The sequence below is a fragment of the Sphaeramia orbicularis genome, chromosome 15, assembly GCF_902148855.1.
Source record: "Sphaeramia orbicularis chromosome 15, fSphaOr1.1, whole genome shotgun sequence".
In the NCBI taxonomy this organism is placed as follows: domain Eukaryota; kingdom Metazoa; phylum Chordata; class Actinopteri; order Kurtiformes; family Apogonidae; genus Sphaeramia; species Sphaeramia orbicularis.
Genome location: NC_043971.1, coordinates 748,145 through 761,162, shown reverse-complemented (window position 1 = coordinate 761,162; position 13,018 = coordinate 748,145). Strand labels below are relative to the sequence as shown.

Below are 13,018 nucleotides of genomic sequence, written 5' to 3'. Positions count from 1 at the left end.
CCACAATGGTCAGATGGTCAGTCCCAGTCTGGTCCCTCCTCCCTGTCCACTAAACAGGTCCAGAGGAGGCTTTCATCAGTTCTTAATAATGACTCCCATCCTTTACCAGCTGAATTCCAGCTCCTTTCCTCTGGACATTGGATGTTTTTAGTTCCAGGTACAGGACACAGTGTTTATAAAAACACTTTTGTTCCTGTCGCCGTCACTGAGCTCAAAAAGAAACAGTGACATTGCATTGTATTTACTTATTTTACTTATTTATTCTATTTCTTTGCTCTATTTATTAATATTGGGACTTCTAATTCTTAAATTTTATGTTCTTATCCTGGTTTTCATTCCAGACTGTTTTTATCTTCTGAGTTTTTATTGTGTTTTATTGCATTTTGTTTTTATTTATTTGATCTTATTATTTCTTTAATTTTTTTCCTTATCCATGCTGCTACAGTAATGAACACTGAGCACTGTTTGTCTGGAGGCTGGATCCAGTAACTGTCGAATATGTTTACTCTGTGTCTGCTGTAATGCCAAAACAATCACCTCGACTGCAAAACAAATCTACCTACGAGTATGAATAAAGGAACCTCCACCTTGACCTTTAAATACAATAAACTGTACAGGTGAGACAAAGTTTTCCTAAAAGAAGCATAAACAACACCATTTTTGATCAAGATTCTTTTGTCAATAAGTTTTTCTCAGATTTAGGAGAATGGAGGTAATGTGGATACCCGTCTGTAACTGGGGACAGACTAGACCAAGGCAGCTCAGTCAGGAGTGGAACCACGTCCATGCCAAATAGAAGGGACACAGTCAAATCGCCAGTGGTTATATAACACTTAAAGAGTTAATTTTAACACTACTTCAGTGATCGGTGCAGCGTCTGCAGTGATGCGGTCGTTGTACCGGTCTGTCGTGGCGAAGAAGGAGCTGAGCTGAGAGGCAAAGCTCTCGATTTACCGGTCAGTCTACGTTCCTACCCTCACCTATGGTCATGAGCTTTGGGTCAGGACCGAAAGGACCAGATCCCGGATACGAGCGGTCCAAATGAGTTTCCTCCGTTGGGTGGCTGGGCGCACCCTTAGGGACAGGGGGAGGAGCTCAGTCACCAGGGAGGAGCTTGGAGTAGAGCCGCTGCTCCTCCACATCCAGAGGAACCAGCTGAGGTGGCTCGGGCATCTGTTTCGGATGCCTCCTGGACGCCTCCCTGGGGAGGTGTTCCGGGCATGTCCCGCCGGGAGGAGACCCGGGGAAGACCCAGGACACGTTGGAGAGACTATATCACTCGGCTGGCCTGGGAACGCCTCGGGGTCCCCCCGGAAGAGCTGGAGGAGGAGTCTGAGGAGAGGGAAGTCTGGGCATCCCTGCTTAGACTGTTACCCCCGCGACCTGGCCCCGGATACACAGTGGATAATGGATGGATGGATGGATGGATGGATGGACTACCTCAGTGAACATATGGTCCCTATCTATAAAGTGTAAAATTTACACTTAACATAGAGTTATGTTTCCAGAGTCAACTTTACTCTAGTAAGAGTTAATATTTTACACTACACTACATAGTGTCAATCAAGTTTTACACTATTTGAGAAGTAACACCCATAGTGTTATTCACACTCAATGCTGAAGAGTTAAGTGTTAAGAAAAAAACTTTTCCAGTGTTAAACCTACTTAACACTACATGTTGATAAATAAATTACTCCAAAGAGTGTTGATTTTGAACTGCCTCCTACCAGTGTTACATATGATGGACTATAGTCCCAGTGTCTGCAGGAGGAAAAAAAGATGCAATTATTTCTGTTCCCAATTTATTCCAAGTAAAAATGAAATATTGTATTAAAAGTAAACATAAAATGACATGTACGATGAAACCCGATATCACCTTATCCATTTGAAATTCGGTATTTGAAAACACGTACCCAACACTGACAACAACGACGTAACTTTATTCTTGTACAGATTCTGCTTGGATGGAAAAGCAAAAGCAATAGTTTATTTAGAAAAACTTACAAACGCAGTTTTCGATGTGAGGAAGATGGCGATGCCAGAGTCCAACTTCTCACTCAGTTTGAGCACAGAGGTTGGTGGGCGGGGCTTTTCACAGTCATTATTTTTTAACACTGAAAGGTATCTTGCTGTTATCGGTGTTGAATTAACTTTGAGAGTCAGTTTACTTTAACACTGAATATATGACACTGACAGTGTAAAACCTCTGTTAACTCCAATTATTTTCACCAACACTGGAAGTTATCCTGTTAAATTTTACTCTGTCCATTGTTGGAATAACTTTGAAAGAATTAAAATACTTTGACACTGCATTTTTACACTGGCAAATTTACTGCGTAGTGGTTCAACACCACATCCTGTCAGTGTGTTTATGAGGGAAACTCCTGTGGTGTTTAATCTGTAGTCCAGTGATAACTGTAGTTCAAGGCTAATGTCACTAAGGAAGACTAGACTGTAAAAAAAAAAAAAAACTGTAAAAAAATGGTCATATTCCAATAAACATGACCAAACACACATTAGCCCCATATTTACACTAACAGCACAACCCTGCTGAACCCCTGCACAGAAAAACAACACAGAATCTACAACATGCCCAATACCCACAATGCACTGTGGCCAACATACCACAGCATGATCTTTACTTTTAAAAAGTGTCCTAATACAGATAAGCAACCATTTATATTTACAATATTCTACTGTTAATTTAAGAATATGTGAAGTGTTGTGGTTGAATGACATATACTTTACAATCAGACTCAGTTGTCCAATCCACTGATAAAAACTGTATTTGGACAGTTTATCAGTGCTTATACATGTTATACATCCACAAAAATACATTTATTCAACAGTTTTGTTGTGAAACCTCCTGTAATTACACAAGATATTTGTCAATGAACAAACAAGTCTGGTTCAACTGACAGAACTAATACGTCTGTTACCGTTAACTGTCAGTAATTTTATCTGGTTTTATTTAATTTTTTTTTTACAGTATTAAACTTTAAATGAACAGTTTAATCTCATAAATAGAAAAGAAATATTTGTGAAATTACGATACATTTGCAAATGTATTTTAACCGTATTTTTCTGTGAAAAAGAAAAAAAAATCTTTTAAATAGTGGCAATTTTCTGGTTATTCACAGTTACAGTTTTTCTCCCATGTTATTTTCCATTTGACATGTAAAATCACAGTCTGTTTTTGTCATTTCATTGATGTTTTCATGCATCTTCAAAATACAGGACAAATCTGTCAAATAAACAGTGAAAATTCTGTTAAATTACAGGGGTTTTTATAACAATGCAGACACAGATGGAAATGTACCCTGAATATATTCGACTGCATTAACCTTTATATTTGGACTCTTCCTTGAAAGGGACTCATCACTATTAACAAACTAATCCTTCATTTTATCATCGATATCACAAGGTTGACAGAGTGTCGGACTCAGAAGTAGACATTAGTGTTTAATAGTGGTGAAAAACTCCCATTATTTGAAGGATCATTCAGAGTAACTCACTGTTGAGGTGCATGTTGTTCCGTCAGATTGGTCGGAGTTTGTTACATGTCAGGAGGTCTAGGGCGCCGACACGTAACAAAAACTAAAAGAAAGAAAAAGATGTTTTGGGAGACAGCAAAGAAAAATGTGGAGCAAAAAGACTGAAAATTTATTATACAAAAAGAAAAATTGTACACGGCCACGATTATTTAAAAATGACCATAAGCTGAAACAAACAAAAAGCAAACTGCAGCGCTGGACCCACTGGTCTTCACTGTTGGAGCTCTGCGCTTTTATGGGCTGGTGAATTAGTGGCAGGTGTTTCCAGTCAGCCCAATGAAAGGTGGAGACAAGGACAAAACAAACAATGGACGGCCCCAGCACTAACAACTTCCCCCTTCAGAGTAAACAGAACAGTTATATTACACCAAACTGCTATGACTCCAAATCACTCCAAATACACACCATAGGCTCCCACTGCCCCTCAGCCACATTAGTTACCAAATGAACAGAACATGAAAAGGAGAACAGAGTTCTTCTCCTTGATAACCACCCCTCGGTGACCCCTAGTGGTAGAACCCTGTGGATTTGGGCTGGTCCATCACTTTTATCTCTGGTCCACTGACTAAACCGAAGCTGTTGACATACATTCAACTAAAACCACAGAAAACAGTTTGATGTCAGCGCCAATGTGACCTGGAACCAAAGGTCCTTAATTACTCAGTTGTGAACAGGAATCCTTCCCTTGGTTTTAGAAACTGGCAGATGGACCCAAACCCCAGAAGAAAACCGACTGTGTGGACTGTGGGATTTGGAGGACGTGGAAAATGAATCCCATGTTCTTTTTTAATTGTCGTCTGTGATGAACTGAGAGCCTGTGTGTTTGATGACATGTTTGTGTTGTGGAGCACTGATGAGATACTTGTTCAGTTCACATGTATTTAAATGATCAGTATTTGTTTGTAAAGGCTGGGAAAAGCAGCAGATGGGTCTGTTTCAACAGCTCCATGGCTCCATTGTGTTCATATCTGTTGTGTCCGTTGTCTGGTGTTTGTATTTGTGGTGTTTTATAAACCCATGGAATGGCTGGACAGGTTTTTATGCAAGACACAAGAATAACTAGAAGCACTCGGAGAGCGCAGACCTCCACCAAGGGAGATCAGTGCGTTAGTTTGGTGTTGGTTTAATGTTAGTTTGGTGTTAGTTTAGTGTGAGTTTAGTGTTAGTTTGGTGTTAGTTTAGTGTTAGTTTGGTGTTAGTTTAGTGTTAGTTTGATGTTAGTTTGGTGTTAGTTTAGTGTTAGTTTGGTGTTAGTTTGGTGTTAGTTTAGTGTTAGTTTGGTGTTAGTTTGGTGTTAGTTTAGTGTTAGTTTGGTGTTAGTTTAGTGTTAGTTTAGTGTTAGTTTGGTGTTAGTTTAGTGTTAGTTTGGTGTTAGTTTGGTGTTAGTTTAGTGTTAGTTTGATGTTAGTTTGGTGTTAGTTTGGTGTTAGTTTGGTGTTAGTTTGGTGTTAGTTTAGTGTTAGTTTGGTGTTAGTTTGATGTTAGTTTGGTGTTAGTTTAGTGTTAGTTTGGTGTTAGTTTAGTGTTAGTTTGGTGTTAGTTTAGTGTTAGTTTAGTGTTAGTTTGGTGTTAGTTTGGTGTTAGTTTAGTGTTAGTTTGGTGTTAGTTTGGTGTTAGTTTGGTGTTAGTTTAGTGTTAGTTTGGTGTTAGTTTGGTGTTAGTTGGTGTTAGTTTGGTGTTAGTTTGGTGTTAGTTTAGTGTTAGTTTGGTGTTAGTTTAGTGTTGGTTTAGTGTTGGTTCGGTGTTGGTTCGGTGTTGGTTCGGTGTTAGTTCGGTAGTTTGATGTTAGTTTGGTGTTAGTTTGGTGTTAGTTTAGTGTTAGTTTGGTGTTAGTTTAGTGTTAGTTTAGTGTTAGTTTGGTGTTAGTTTGGTGTTAGTTTAGTGTTAGTTTGGTGTTAGTTCGGTGTTAGTTCGGTGTTGGTTCGGTGTTAGTTTAGTGTTAGTTTGGTGTTAGTTTGGTGTTAGTTTGGTGTTAGTTTAGTGTTAGTTTGGTGTTAGTTTGGTGTTAGTTTAGTGTTAGTTTGGTGTTAGTTTAGTGTTAGTTTGGTGTTAGTTCGGTGTTAGTTCGGTGTTGGTTCGGTGTTAGTTTGGTGTTAGTTTGGTGTTAGTTTAGTGTTAGTTTGGTGTTAGTTCGGTGTTGGTTCGGTGTTAGTTTGGTGTTAGTTTGATGTTAGTTTGGTGTTAGTTTAGTGTTAGTTTGGTGTTAGTTTAGTGTTAGTTTGGTGTTAGTTTAGTGTTAGTTTGGTGTTAGTTTAGTGTTAGTTTGGTGTTAGTTTAGTGTTAGTTTGGTGTTAGTTTAGTGTTAGTTTGGCGTTGGTGCTGCTTCAGTCATCAGACACATTCATGGGTTCAGTGGGAAAACACCTGCACTGTCCTTCTGTCCTTTCCTTCTGTCCTTTCCTTCTTTCTTTCCTTCTGTCCTTTCCTTCTGTCCTTCCGTCCTTTCTTTTGTTCCTTCTGTCTCTCTTTCCTTCTGTCCCACTGTCCTTCTTTCCTTCTGTCCCTCTCTTTCTTTCCTTCTGTCCTTCTTTCTCTCTGTCCTTTCCTTTTTTCTTTCTGTCCTTTCCTTCTGCCCTTCTTTCCTTCTGTCCTTCTTTCTTTCTGTCCTTTCCTTCTGTCCCTCTGTCATTCTTTCCTTCTGTCCTTCTGTCCTGTCCGTCTTTCTTTCTTTCTTTCTTTCTTTCTTTCTTTCTTTCTTTCTTTCTTTCTGTCCTTTCCATCTGTCCTTCTTTCTATCTGTCCTTCTGTCCTTCTGTTCTTCTTTCCTTCTGTCCTTTCCTTCTTTCATTCTTTCCTTCTGTCCTTTCCCTCTGTCCTTCTTTCCTTTTGTCCTTTTCTTCTGTCCTTCTGTCCTTTCCTCCTGTCCCTCTGTCCTTCTGTCCTTCCCTTCTGTCCTTCTTTCCCTCTGTCCTTCTTTCCTTTCCTTCTGTCCTTCTTTCCTTCTGTCCCTCTGTCCTTCTTTCCTTCTGTCCTTCTTTCTTTCAGTCCTTTCCTTCTGTCCTTCTTTCAATCTGTCCTTTCCGTCTGTCCTTCTTTCTATCTGTCCCTCTGTCCTTCTGTTCTTCTTTCCTTCTGTCCTTCTTTCCTTCTGTCCTTCTTTCCTTCTGTCCTTTCCTTCTTTCCTTCTGTCATTCTTTCCTTCTGTCCTTTCCCTCTGTCCTTCTTTCCTTCTGTCCTTTTCTTCTGTCCTTCTTTCCTTCTGTCCTTTCCTTCTGTCCCTCTGTCCTTCTTTCCTTCTGTCCCTCTGTCCTTCTTTCCTTCTGTCCCTCTGTCCTTCTTTCCTTCTGTCCTTCTTTCCCTCTGTCCTTCTTTCCTTTCCTTCTGTCTTTCTTTCCTTCTGTCCCTCTGTCCTTCTTTCTTTCTGTCCTTTCGTTCTGTCCTTCTTTCCTTCTGTCCTTCTTTCCTTTCCTTCTGTCCCTCTGTCCTTCTTTCCTTCTGGCCTTCTTTCAATCTGTCCTTCTGTCCCTCTGTCCTTTCCTTCTTTTCTTCTTTCCTTCTTTTCTTCTTTCCTTCTGTCCTTCTTTCCTTCTGTCATTCTTTCCTTCTGTCCTTTCCCTCTGTCCTTCTTTCCTTCTTTCCTTTTGTTCCTCTTTCCTTCTGTCCTTCTTTCCTTTTGTCCTTCTTTCCTTCTGTCCTTTCCTTCTGTCCTTCTTTCCCTCTGTCCTTCTGTCTTTTCCTTTTGTCCTTCTGTCCTTCTTTCCTTCTGTCTTGAACAGTAGATGGAGGTGGTTCCAGGACAGTCTGTCTGAACATGGGAACACTTTCACTTATATTATCTTTTCTGTTCCATTGTGTTCGATTATAAAAACCTCTGACTTCTGCCGTGCTCATGTGACTCACTTCCTCATGAGCCTTCAGAGTTCACTCCTAAAAACACTCTGACACTCCACAGTTCCACCTCAGAGTGTTACCACAGAACACAACAAGACTTTACGACTTTTATGAAGTTTTTTTAATGTCATGGAGATTATCAAGGCCAACCCAGTTACTGTATTCTATATTTCATATATATATATATATATATATATATATATATATATATATATATATATATATATATATATATATATATATATATGTATCATATATATGTGTGTGTGTGTGTGTGTATGTATGTATGTATGTATCATATATATATATATATATATATATATATATATATATATATGTATCATATATATGTGTGTGTGTGTATGTATGTATGTATGTATCATATATATATATATATATATATATATATATATATATATATATATATATGTATATATATCAATCAGCTGATCCAGGACATGAACCCCTGTGCCCTACCAGTAATCAGAGACCCAGACTGGAATAAGATCCTGGAGATCCACTAGAACAGATACAAGAACTGAGATCAAGACCAGAGAGCTCCTTCCCATGCATGGAGGGTTCCGGTTTGGTCGGAGGACTCCATTCAGTGTCTCCAGGACTGTTATGACTGTACGGAGTGGGACGTGTTTAAAGAAGCCTGTGGGGATTTAGATGAATTGACTGAGACAGTTTCTGCATATGTTACTTTCTGTGAAAGCTTGGTCATTCCCAGAAACTAATTTCTGTATATCCAAATAATAAGCCATGGATCTCTAAATCTTTGAAAAACTCCATCACACAGCGTAATACATGTTTTAACCAGGGTGACATGACCCGACATAGAGAGCTTCAGAGGCAAAGACTTGAAGGTGTCAAAGTTCTCCTATATGGACAAAGTGGAGAAGCTCCTCAGCTCTGGAAACTCCTGCCCAGCCTGGGAGGGGGTTAAATCCATGATGGGGTTGCCGCTTAAAAAGAATGTCATCTCCCAGAAAGACAAGTCTGATCTTGAGCTGGCAAATGAACGATTTTTTTTATATCTGTTTTAACATCCACAATTTCAGTAAGGAGTTTTTCGATTGTAAAAATACCTCTGAACAGACCACTGTGCAGGTGGGCAGGGATCAGGTCCTGAAATGTTTTAGGGGTATTAACAAGAGGAAGAGCCCCGGCCCTGATGGTGTTGGGGCTCGTATCCTCAAAAACTGTGTGGACCATTTGGCAGACATTTTCACTTTTATTTTTAGGTTGTCTCTCCAACATCAAAAGGTTCCTTGTGTTTGGAAGGATTCTATTATTGTTCCTGTGTCAAAAATGAACTGTCCTAAAGCCCTTAATGATTACAGACCTGTGGCTCTCACTTCTTTGGTGATGAAAACATTTGAGAAAATGGTGAAGGGGGAGCTTTTGAATGCCATTCAGGCAAATCTGGATCCATTTCAGTTTGTTTCTAGGTCTGGCAGGGGGGTTGATGATGCCACAGGTACCCTGCTTCATCTGATCCTGACGCATCTGGAAGGTGCACAGACTTTTGTGCGCCTAGTTTTTATTGACTTCTCCTCAGCTTTTTACTGCATCCAACCACATATTTTAGCAGAACGACTGAAGAGCATCCACAGCATCGAGCCCGGCCACATATCTTGGTTAATGGACTTTTTGTCTGAGAGGTTGCAACGAGTGAGAGTAAACAGTGTTTTATCGAATGTTCTTTTGTCTTCCACTGGGGGGCCACAGGGGTGCGTCCTCTCCCCTCTTTTATTGTGTTGTACACCAGTGAGTACCAGACTCAGTACCCAGGGACTTATGTCCTTAAGTTCACAGACGACTTAGTAATTGTGTCTCTTCTCAAGGATGACGACCCTGATCCTGGCCCTGTAGGGTCTGAGTTCACGCTACCTTTTTAAATATGAATGAGTCCAAAACCAAAGAGATGATTGTAGATTTTAGGCAGAATCCTGCAGTCTTCTCTGCTTTCATCATTAATGTCCAGGCAGTTCAGGTGGTTCAGCAGGAGAAATATGAGTGAACGGTGCTGGACCACAGGCTAACATTCCAGTCTCAGGTGGATGCTGGATGGAAAAAAGCTCATCAGAGGATGGATTTTTACTGGAAGCTTTGCAGTTTCAAAGTGGATAACACTGTGATGAAACTGTTTTATTCTTGTTTTATTGAGTCTGTGCTGACCTTTTCTTTGATCAGCTGGTATGGGCTGCTGACCCTGAAAAATAGGAACAGGCCGCAGGGCATCACTACAGTGACCTGACTGTGTTGGACCAGAGGTGGACTCTGAAGGAGGCTCAGTCAGTCCCGGATGATCCCAGAGGTGGATTCTGTAGAAGGCCCAGTCAGTCCTGGATGATCCCAGAGGTGGACTCTGTAGAAGGCTCAGTCAGTCCTGGATGATCCCAGAGGTGGACTCTGTAGAAGGCTCAGTCAGTCCTGGATGATCCCAGAGGTGGACTCTGTAGAAGGCTCAGTCAGTCCTGGATGATCCCAGAGGTGGACTCTGTAGAAGGCTCAGTCAGTCCTGGATGATCCCAGTCATCCCCTGTATGATGAGTTCAGGTGTCTTCCATCAGGTCGCAGATACAGTGTTCCTAAATGTCGGACCAATAGGATGAGGAGTTCTTTGGTTCTGGTTCCATTGTTCTGCTGAATAATTCTTTGTAATGTTGGTACTATTGTCTGTAATGGATTATTTATTGTGTTTATTGTTGGTTTGTTTTCCGTGTGATACTGCTGGCTGTGGAACAAATTGCCCCTCAGGGAGAATAAAGTTTACCTTGACCTTGGTGTAGGTCTACCACACCAGACTAGATTGGACCTGACAGACCCTGGAGACCCAGATCAGGGACTCACTGTCCTCACTGGAACTAGTGATGTCACTGTCTTGTAATGTGTTTAGAAATGACCAAAAATAGTCACTTGGCAGATACAGGGTTAAAGCTCATCTCCTGCTGTGTGTTAATGGAATCTGACAGACTCTTAAATGTTAAAGTTGATCCTCCTCCGGCTGCTGCTCATGCCTGCTTCATTTGTCTGCAGGTGACATCAGCATGGCTCCGCCCACTGAGTGGCAGAAAGAGGGAGATGAGTGACAGCGTTGGCTTCAATCCTGTCTAAACTGAAGAACAATATTGAATCAAAAATGGGTCAGAGCTGTTGTGAGATTGATTGTATTTTCAGGTTCTTAAAGCAGTGGGAGCTATCGTTTTACAGACACTGAAAGACAAAGAAAAGAGAAGGAGATGGATCCACAAATCTAGGAAACCAAACCTAGATCTGTGGATCCTGTTTGGTGTCAGCTAACATTCATTGATGCTGTATTTTTGGGTCCAATCAGACCTGAAAAGCCATAATATGATCAGAATAATGTGTTAATTTAAACCAGGTGGTGTAAATCTGCTAATTTCCCAGAATGCAGTGGTGCCCTGCTGGTCCACAGCAGTAGTATCTGTGTTGGATAAAGGACTGGATCTGAACTAGACTCAGTAAATCTGCTCAGTCCCAGTAGATCATGCATATATTCACTAGGGTCAGTCCACGGTCTACTGGAAATGACCTTTGGATCAGCTGGTTCTGGGCCCTAGTTGTGGACCCTGGTTTTCAGTCCTGATGAAACCATGTATATTAGTTTTAGGTCCAAATAGCGCTGACCCCCTCCCCCCTGGTTCAGGTCAGGATCCTCCATTTGTGTCCACATGTCAGTGTTCATGGACCACTTGTTCTTTGGTAGCTCGTACAGATCCATGTCCAGTCCAACTGTCCTTCATTTAATGTCAGATTTCCCATGGTCCTTTGCTCTGGCTGTGTTTACTGCTATACTCCGTCATGTTGAGCAGGTTGGTTTAAGACACTCAGTCTGACTGAGAGGGGCGTGGCCTGGGGGGGAAGTGACAGATGTGCATATTAGGGATGCACCAATTCCGATATGAGCATCGGGCATCGGCTCTGATACTCAGTGTGTGTACTCATATTGGTACTCGTAAAAGTAATCCGATACAAATGCACCGATCCCACTTCTGTCCGTGTGACATTCCCAGTTCAGTGCAGCAGGTACGAGGAGGAGGAATAATGTGTGTGAGTGTGAAGAGTGTGGAGACTGAACCAAATAAATGAGGCTGATCAAAGTAAGGCTGACTGACAGTACCGTTCAGACACAGATACAGACGCAGCGTTCTGTCCGTCCTCTGCGTACATTCCATCTGTTTTCCAGGTGATGGAGGATGAGTACCCAGACAGAGAATACCAGCGGGAGTACAGAGCGGTGCGGACTGCCGCCAGTGGAAGTGAAAACCAAACTGATCACTCATTTCTCTTTACTCTTCCTGCTGAAGCTAAACTTTTAAACCTTACCAGAGAAAATGCTGCAACATGAGAATCACAGTAGTGTTCCCTCTGTCGTCTACAGGTTTGTTATTACTGACTTTCTTCTTCTTCTTCTTCATTAAACTTTCCTCTTCTTCGTGGTATTTGTCCAGTATGGTTAATTCAGAGCGGCGCCCCCTGGTGGATTAATTGTCAAACACTCATTCCAACACATTAAATGTCAGTAGCAGCACTTTGTTCCAGTCAGACTAATGACAACGACAATAAAGCACATTTACAAAAGGAACTAACAACTGGAATGGGATTATTAAGGACTAGGATTGGTACTCGGTATCAGCAAGTACTCAAATGGAAGTACTCGTACTTGGTCTGGAAAAAAGTGGTATTGGTGCATCCTTAGTGCAGACCCTCTATTCCACATTTGAATTCCTCCCATTTGTGTGTCTGCCCATGCATGAAACACATGCACAAACACAAAAGGACTTCTGCTCTGTTTGGTGGATGTTGATTCCATGTGCAACCTTTAATATGACATTAAGGACAGCTTTAAAAGGACATGTTTACTGGACGTCTGATTGGATTGTCCTCTGTACGTCTCTGTTTTCTTTCTTTTCTCTTCCATTTGTGTCGAATGTTGTCAGACAGAAGCAGAAATACAGCTGTGTACTGACCTTTTTTCAGTCGCTTTGAAAACAATGAATCATGAGGATGGTTTTATGGTGAAAGGCCTGGAAGGAATTGTGTCAGCTGTCCTTCTGCCCCACATGGACTCATTTACCCCTGTCTGTCTGTCCTTCTGCCCCACATGGACTCATTTACCCCTCACAGCCCTTTTCTCTTTTCCCTTTGTCGACTCCAAGTGATCCAAAAAAATCATCGAACCTCAATTCTCCTGAATCTTCAGCTTTGTTTCCTTCATTTCTCTGCTATTAAACATTGGTTCCACTGTTGTGTTTCACACGGACGCTTATTGTGACGCACAAAGAAGCTTCAATTCAGGAAAACTGCAGTATAATATTTCCCTTCAATTAGTTCGAGTCAATTAATCGAATCACTTCAAGCACCTCATCAATTAATCACTTCAGCTCTAATTCTCAGGCCCAATCCAAGGTCCCAGTCCGTAACCGTTTGGTCTGGGACTAGCCTTTGGTCTACATGAAAGCACTGTTTTCTTTCACTGAACCAGGTCCAGAACAGATCCATGTGAAAACACTAGTTTCACATCTGTGGCTGTATAAAGAAAACGCAACTTTTCTAAAACGATCGTAGCCCCACCTCGCTAACCTTTCACCCCTTGAAGCAAG

General features: G+C 41.3%; 1 protein-coding gene and 1 long non-coding RNA gene across 2 annotated transcripts in view; one reads left to right on the top strand and one right to left on the bottom strand.

Moving 5' to 3' along the window:
- slc18a2 (solute carrier family 18 member 2) overlaps positions 1–13,018 on the top strand; it is a 120,107-nt gene that overhangs the window by 78,098 nt on the left and 28,991 nt on the right. The gene's annotated exons all lie outside the window — the stretch shown is intronic.
- LOC115434212 (uncharacterized) overlaps positions 1,989–13,018 on the bottom strand; it is a 24,327-nt gene continuing 13,297 nt past the window's right edge. Inside the window, exons 2-3 of the long non-coding RNA XR_003937489.1 lie at positions 2,749–2,755; positions 1,989–1,999 (exon numbers count right to left, since the gene is read on the bottom strand). This is a non-coding gene — a long non-coding RNA (uncharacterized LOC115434212). The remainder of the gene's footprint in view (positions 2,000–2,748; positions 2,756–13,018) is intronic.